At 38.0% G+C, this 8,381-nt stretch overlaps 1 long non-coding RNA gene across 2 annotated transcripts; it reads left to right on the top strand.

Moving 5' to 3' along the window:
* The first annotated feature begins 7,122 nt into the window (after positions 1-7,122).
* Positions 7,123-8,094, top strand: LOC107717030 (uncharacterized). Of its 2 annotated transcripts, none has more exons than XR_001637278.1 (3): positions 7,123-7,404; positions 7,668-7,755; positions 7,983-8,094. It is a non-coding gene; the product is annotated as an uncharacterized LOC107717030 (long non-coding RNA). The 2 variants fall into 2 exon arrangements; XR_001637277.1 differs by having other exon boundaries at positions 7,128-7,404; positions 8,000-8,094.
* Positions 8,095-8,381: the final 287 nt, after the last annotated feature.

The raw sequence follows: 8,381 nt of genomic DNA, 5'->3' as shown, positions 1-8,381 counted from the left end.
CCACCGGCTGTTTAGCCCTGCTGAAGACAGTTTTGTGAAACGCTTTACTGCAACACAGACGTTGTTGCAAGTCATGCGCCACTTCCTGCCCAAGTGCTCCAGCCCTGTCACCCATAGGTCTCAAGCAGGTTTCAGGAACAACCAGCAAGTTCGATTGGGAGGAGCATAATCTGTGATTAGGAGTGTAAGGATGTAACAGTTCTGTTAAATAATGTGGCACCAAGCCAAGCAATGCTTTGTATCTCAGCATCATAATTTTAAAATTAACTCAGAACCTGACCGGGAGCCAATGCAAAGATTCTAAACTGGAGTAATATGGTTGCATATCCTGGACCCAGTTAACCCTCAGGTGTCGAAGACCGCACCGGTGTGGTCTGTCTCGTTTTTTCTTGATGACCGCGAAATGAACTAAAAATACTCTGTAATTTTTGATTGTACAGATAAGAATAAGGTATAATTTAAAACTGCAAAGTGTCTACTTTTATTTGGTGTATAGTCATAATAACAACAAAACAATGTGCTTTTGTAAAATGAAGAAAACAAACTCAGTCTCTGTCACCTCTCTTCACAGACACGTAAATAAAACAACCTGAATCTCAGAGAATACTTGCCTCACAGACATGATACATATATGTATAGAAAGCTAGAAATGTCTACTTTTAAATGAAAACAAATATTTTCTGATATTTTCTGAAGTAATCCGTAGGGCTGCCCCCTAATAGTCGACTATCGGAGGCTAGAGTGCCATCTAAAAGACACTGCTATGCCCTCAAATGGGCTGCCTTCTCTGACTGTCCTTTTTGCAAGAGGTTGGATAAGGGGCGCTGCCCTTCCACGCTCAAAGTATACCCCTTAGGAATTCACACAGAACATGTCTTTGTGTCTAAAAACACAAGACGCAGCACTCAGGAAGCGCAGCACAGAACTGGAGATCTCGAAATGAGCTTATGAGACATGATGCAAAAACGAAAATAACAGCGCCTCCCCCGCCAAGTTGCCATCAAATGAAACAGGTGCCATGCCACCTTGTTACTGTAAACAAAAGCTTGCAATGCTTGCCCTGCCTCTGGGGTCTTCTGATTGGTCCACTGTTTTGGAACTGACATTGATATATGGCGCTGCATGTAAAAAAATTTAATTCTTTTAACTTGTCACTTTAACTTGTAACTTGATTCTTTAGGGCCCTCATTGTCAGTGCCCTGGGACTGGGCTCACAGGACGGCTTTTCCTTCTCTATATTGTTCCCCAAGCATGATTCACGCAATGTGAGAGACCGTTTCAAAAGGGAATGCTCTGGTCTGCATCGCGTGGTCTGCTGTGCTATACAGCTGCATGTGAGTCGACGCTGCTGCTTCTCATTCGAAAGATTCTGATGAAATGGCACTCAGAGTATGTGAGCGGAGCGGTGTGATTTTGAGTGGAGTGAGGAGCGGATTTTTTAAAAGACGAAGTGTCGTGGTTTTCACTTGCTCCAAGAGCGCTTCACTACCGCTCCATCACGAGAACAATTCATGCCAACAGCCCATAATATAACTGCATATTTAGCAAGAATTCACATGTTAAACATATTTAGCTAACTTGATACAGAAGGATCACTCAAATCAGAAAGAATGTGAAGGTTATGATGACGGCAATGGACATGAGCGGGAAGTTATAGTTCTCAAGGAATTTGTCCGTTCCTTCTAGATACTGAATATTTTCAGGTGAACGCATGATTTAAACAGGTACAACACTTATTCACACGCAGTCGCTTTCTCAATAATGCAGTCAAACAAATGTAATCTTACAGTGCTACTTCATCTGTATCTGATTTCGAATGAGCAGAAATCTGTAAGAAATGCAGTGATCTGTAGGTAAAATAACTGACGAAAACATACTGTTATTTTCATCACAAACAAAATTTGCACTACAAAAAAGCAGCAATTATACCTTTTAATGCTGACAACCATGTTATTAAGCTTGGCATGTGGTAGGAAAAAGGTTTGCACACTACTATTCCAATAAGCCACTTTGAAACTACTCTCCTGTTATTTTATTTTTTCTTTTAACATACGTTAATGAACAGAACTGTGATATTTCAAACATACTTTAGCCGCGGAGCGATGTTTCTGATATCAGTGAGCGAGGAGTGGAGCGGGAGCGGGAAATGGTGAACCCGGAGAGGAGCTGGAGCGGAGTGATTATTAAATGCTCGGAGCGCGGAGGGAAATTGTTGCCGCTCTGCTCCGCTCAAATACTCTGGCGCCAACTTATAGGCAGTCGGCCCCCCCATTTTGTGCAGCTGCACAAACGTTAACAAATCAGGCTCCAGTATTCGGAGGAAACGGCGTTTCCTCAAGCGTGTTTCACACGATGCTTGTTCCTGTTATCTCAGGCAACTGAGATTACATTTAGTAACTGGAGCGTTTCACTGGCTGTTATTCCTTTTTTACACATCTCTGAAATATGTAATGAATTACAGTTATGACAATTACATTATATGCAAAAAATTAAAAAAATATATGAAAAAGTCATCTCATCTGAACCAGGTGAGAAATCTGCACAGATCAAGCACAGTTTACAAGCTAAAACATCCTACAAAACTCTAAACAATCACGTGGATGGATTTTGATGTGAGAGGACAAGAGAAGATGGAATTTTTCCATCTTTTATTGTATTTAAGCAAAGGTTTGAAGTTAAAAGCATCTTAAAGATGGATTTGTTTCTTATAAACACGCAGCTTTTGACTTTACAAGACATCAGTTAATGGACTGGAGATTATTGTGATGTTTTTATCAGCTGTTTGGACTCTCATTCTGACGGCACCCATTCACTGCAGAGCATCCACTGATGCACTGCTACATTTCTCTAAATCTGATCTGTTCCTTTAAGGACTTGGTTTCTACATAGACCGGACAATACAAGACATACACATCCTTAAGACATGAACTGAATAACTGGGAATTTTATTGAAATTAAATTGTTCTTCTCTCATTTTCCATCTCAACATGTCGAGCAGGCTGTGCCTCCTCTGCATGAGGTACAATTACCTTTACAGTGCAGCAATGATACATTCACAAACTGCAGCTGGTATTTGGGTCTGAATCTATTTAAATCTTTAACATTTATTTGACAGACAATGACTTGAATACATACAGATGTGATATGGTTTGTTTTATATCGATAAAATATGTTTGAAATAATGACAACAAGGTACAAGGAAAACATTTGATTACTTTTTACTTGATGGCTATACACCACTTGACTGAGTCATTAAATCAACAGTGAAACTGAAGATGCAACACATTCTCTCTCCCAAATCGTCACATATTGACGCTTGGTCAGGAGGACCCCTTGGCTTTTTGACGCTCAAGGTGCCCCTTTAAGCGTAATTTTTTAAATACAAAGGTTACTTTTTAGCGTCACTTTTCGATGTGCAGGGTCCTCCATTGCTTTCAGTTGTTTGCCTTAATTTAATGGGTTGCATGCATTTGTAAAAATAGAAATAATTTTATATAAATGTATACTTTAATTGGAGCACCTAACCCCACCCCTGAATAATGTAAAACATGTAACAGGCAAATAGAAGTATTTATTGCAAAAACTGACTATAAAAAAGCAGAATAAAAGTAATACAAGTCGTGTTGAATTCCAAGTCTTCTGAAGCCATACGATATCTTTATGCGAAGAAGGTTTTAATTGCTAAAAATGATCCCTCTCCATTAACGAGCTCACATCTCATTCAAAACGATACTCCTGTAGCATGATGCATTCGGTCACGAGACACACAAGAGCCAATGCTATTTCACAATCAAGACTTATGTAAGGCTTCTTCTGGCGGCATTTTTTTAAAAATTTGCGCACAGACTGCAGCACACAGGATCTGAGATTTATGGCGGAAGGAGACGATGATCGCGTCTATTCCTCTCACATATTAAATTGTACTTGGAATATGCGAAGAAGGTTTTAATTGCTAAAAATGATCCCTCTCCATTAACGAGCTCACATCTCATTCAAAACGATACTCCTGTAGCATGATGCATTCGGTCACGAGACACACAAGAGCCAATGCTATTTCACAATCAAGACTTATGTAAGGCTTCTTCTGGCGGCATTTTTTAAAATTTGCGCACAGACTGCAGCACACAGGATCTGAGATTTATGGCGGATGGAGACGATGAGCGCGTCTATTCCTCTCACATATTAAATTGTACTTGGAATATACTTAATATATATTGTATTTAAAATATAGAATATTTTTTTAATACATTTTGACTGTAGTTGTATCTGCCTGTTATATCTGGTGTTTTACTGACAAACGTTAGGTTTAGGGGCAGGGGTTGGGTTACGTGCTCATAAACGTGTAAATAGTGTAACGTAAATAAAATTGCTGTGACTGTTTACATTGAAAAATCACACTCCAACATATATGCAATAATGGCAATATTATTACCCAATGTATAATTTAATCATGATGATAAAATTCCCAATGCCTTTCGCGTCAGCTTATTGATGCCATGGGTTTCTTATTTAAAGCAATGGAGGACCCTGCATGTCGAAAAATGATGCTAACCAAGTGTCAATATGTGATGAGTTGGGAGTGAGAATGTGTTGGAAAATGCTACATGATTTAGAATCACATGAAACCAGCATGAACACAAAGAGTCCATTTCTAAGACACTGGCTCACGCTTTTGAAACAAGCATGAATTTCTAAATGCATTAAACTAGACTTTTCCTTTTCATTGTCTCTTCATTTGTCATGGGCTCGTCTATCAAACGCTGCTGTGTTTGTTGTGTCTGGCTTCACAGTGGCGTGATGACAGCGGGAATGAGCTTTGGAAACTGCTGGTCAGAAACACGCTGATGAACCGTCTCACATCTCTCAGACTGTCGGGATCCCTGAAGATCCAGGGAAGAAGAAGAAGAAGAAGAAGATCCTTAACTGGAGGTTCTTCACTCCTCCACTTGGTGGGGACAGAGACAGAGACACAGTCACGTCTATCACAAATGAAGCGAGGGTTTTTTCCAAGAGAAATGAATGCCAGTAGAAGACATCTGAGGGATATTTTGCCTCAAAACTAATGAATGACTCTCATTAGATTGTCATTTTCTTTTATTTATAAAACAACTGTGCATTTCTGTATCCAGTTCAGTATAACAAATCATCATGATTAATTTTCTGGAAGCAAAATATAATTTCTCATATCTTTCTTTGGATTTTAGGGTGAAATATGACCTGGACAAGATGGTTGACAGGTTTTGTGAGGTTCACCCCACAACCTTTCTCAGATCATTTGCGAAAGCTTTGCTTGAAATGACAGACTAAAAGTGATTTTGGACTGGTTTAGGCCTGTAATCATAACAATGTGAATCTCCTCCAGAGATCATCAGGAAACTGAATATGTTTAAAGTGTCTCATGAGCAAAGAAATCACACGATGGATGCAGATGAACCTCATGACTTCATTCTGGTGCAAACTGATTTTAGATTCTCTTTCTGTCCAGTTCTGCTGCTCTGTTCAGTTTAGTGTTTTTAAGCCTGACACTTGAGCATGTTTTAGTTTTTTCTTTAAATGCTGTTTGTAGTTATTGTGTTTAAATTCTACCTTGGCAATGAGCTGAAACAAAATACATAGATTTTTAAATTATATTTCATTATATTTCTGATAACATTTATTTCAAGTAACAAATATGCTTTTATGGTTTTAGTTAACTATAATAACCCTGACGGAGTAGCCTTAAAGGGGTCATATGATGCGATTTCAAGTTTTCCTTTCTCTTTGGAGTGTTACAAGCTGATTGTGCATAGATAAGATCCCTGAAGTTGCAAAGACTAAAGTCTCCAAATACACCAAATAATGTTCTTTTTAGCAGCATCATATGACCCCTTTAAGGCTTGTTCACACCGAGACGAATATCGCGCGCGATTATCGCCGACGGCTAACGCCTCATGGGGCGCCAATGTGAGTGTGCACACTGATGTGCAAAATGCGAGGCGTAAAAGCGTCAATTTTTAAAAACGCCTCGGGCTCGTTTTTTTGGTTTGACACGCCGCGTTAAAAACTGGCCGACCAATGAGATTGGCGCTTTTGTTCACGTGCCTGGAGTTGCTGAAGTTACAGTAAAACACGACTTGGTGGCGCTCAAGCACAAAACGGCAGATCAAATCCAGCACTCTTTATAGACCAAGAGGTAAGTTAAGTCTTTGTAATGTCAACTGTGATGAATTACTTGGATATTTTTGTAATTATAAATTATGTATTGAAGTTTAGATGTAATTCAGATTTGTGTTCATTTGTAATAATTTTGTATGTAATCTGTAATTGCTGGTAAAGGAATACTATGATTGTTGGTGTATAATATTATTTTAAGGTTTGTCCCAAATTTATCAGCAGCCAACCTGATTTGTCCTTTTAAAACTGTATTAGGTATCTGTGAAATTCAGTTGGACTACAACAATCCCTTTGGTCTCCAAATATATGGGACTGCTTGATCATTTCTCAAACCAAAGAAAGGAGCAGCAGCAGCACAGAAGATCACAAACATCCTGTCAGTTATGGCTCAGGTATGTTATCTAAATTCACTGTCATTTTAAATCTGACAATAATTCATAATAGGTTAAAATAATATTTCACCCAAAGATGAAAATTCGGTCATCATTTACTCAGCCTCATGTCGTTGAACCTCTTACATCTTTTTTTGTTGTTGTTGCCTGAACTAAAAAAAATGATGCATTTTGGCCAATTTGTCCTGCTCTTTTTTGTGTACACAATACAAGTCAATGGTGAATTCCTGTTCTGAATCTTCAAATGTAACATGTAATTTTTTAATGCTTTTGAAGCTTCAGAAGAGAAACTCACCTTTCTGTCATTTTATCATCAGAAATTTTGAGTCTTACCTCTCAGATAGGTCCTTCAAGGTATCTTGGAGAGGTGAGGTGAGGTAGCAACATTTAACTACTGGGGTGCCTCAGGGCTCAGTTCTTGGACCACTTCTCTTCTCTGTCTACATGGTGTCACTAGGTTCTGTCATTAAGAAACATGGCTTTTCATTTCACTGCTATGCTGATGACACTGAACTCTACACTCAAAAAAATGAAATGTGGCTGCTGTTGGTCCAAAGAATGTAACTACGTTTAAATTAAATAATTCCCTTACGTTTGTGTATTAAAATTAAAAGAGTTGTGTTGACCAAATTAGAAAAAGTAATATTTCAAATTTACACAGTTCACTTAAGTAAAGTGAATGAAATGGAGTTGAGTTGCTTCTGCAGTACCGCACTTTGGTCAGCAGGTGGAGTAATATCTGCACATGCGCAGATGTACAGCACATTCAAAGATCACTCTTCAGCGATCGGCGCCATTTTTGAATCAGACGAAGATCACAGTGCCAAACGAGGAACGTTTTCTTTATGTGGAAACACAGGTGAGATATTTTACTTTTTATGCATATATATTGAGGCTGTCATTTTATTAGAATGGTTAATCGCGCATAATCTCATGTTTTGTATTTTTACAAAAATACAAAACATTTCACTTAAATAAGCTTAAATAAGCTTCACTTAAATTATTTCACTTAAATAAGCTTGTTTGTTAGGTCATTCAACACATACTAAAGTTTAGGAGTTGGCAGTGTTTTATATTATTATTATTATTAGGTGACTCACACCTTTTTTTCCAACCTCACAGAGTTGTAGAGTTCTACATGTGGCTGTGCAGAGATTGTGGTTCCTCTCACACATCCAGATCAAATCCAGCACTCTTTATAGAGCAAGAGGTAAGTCTTTGTAATGTCAGCTGTGTTGAATTACTTGGATATTTTTGTAATTCTAAATTATGTATTGAAGTTTAGATGTAATTCAGATTTGTGTACATTTGTAATAATTTTGTATGTAATCTGTGCTGGTAAAGGAATACTATGATTGTTGGTGTATAATATTATTTTAAGGTTTGTCCCAAATTTATCAGCAGCCAACCTGATTTGTCCTTTTAAAACTGTATTAGGTATCTGTGAAATTCAGTTGGACTACAACAATCCCTTTGGTCTCCAAATATATGGGACTGCTTGATCATTTCTCAAACCAAAGAAAGGAGCAGCAGCAGCACAGAAGATCACAAACATCATGTCAGTTATGGCTCAGGTATGTTATCTAAATTCACTGTCATTGTAAATCTGACAATAATTCATCATAGGTTAAAATAATATTTCAGCCAAAGATGAAAATTCGGTCATCATTTACTCAGCCTCATGTCGTTGAACCTCTTACATCTTTTGTTGTTGTTGTTGCCTGAACTAAAATAATGCATTTTGGCCAATTTGTCCTGCTCTTTTTTTTGTGTACACAATAAAAGTCAATGGTGAATTCCTGTTCTGAATCTTCAAATCTAACGTAATGTTTTAAT

The sequence above is a fragment of the Sinocyclocheilus rhinocerous genome, unplaced genomic scaffold, assembly GCF_001515625.1.
Source record: "Sinocyclocheilus rhinocerous isolate Xijiao unplaced genomic scaffold, SAMN03320098_v1.1 scaffold210, whole genome shotgun sequence".
In the NCBI taxonomy this organism is placed as follows: domain Eukaryota; kingdom Metazoa; phylum Chordata; class Actinopteri; order Cypriniformes; family Cyprinidae; genus Sinocyclocheilus; species Sinocyclocheilus rhinocerous.
The sequence above is the reverse complement of the archived record's forward strand: the minus strand, read 5'-3'. Positions and strand labels throughout refer to the sequence as shown.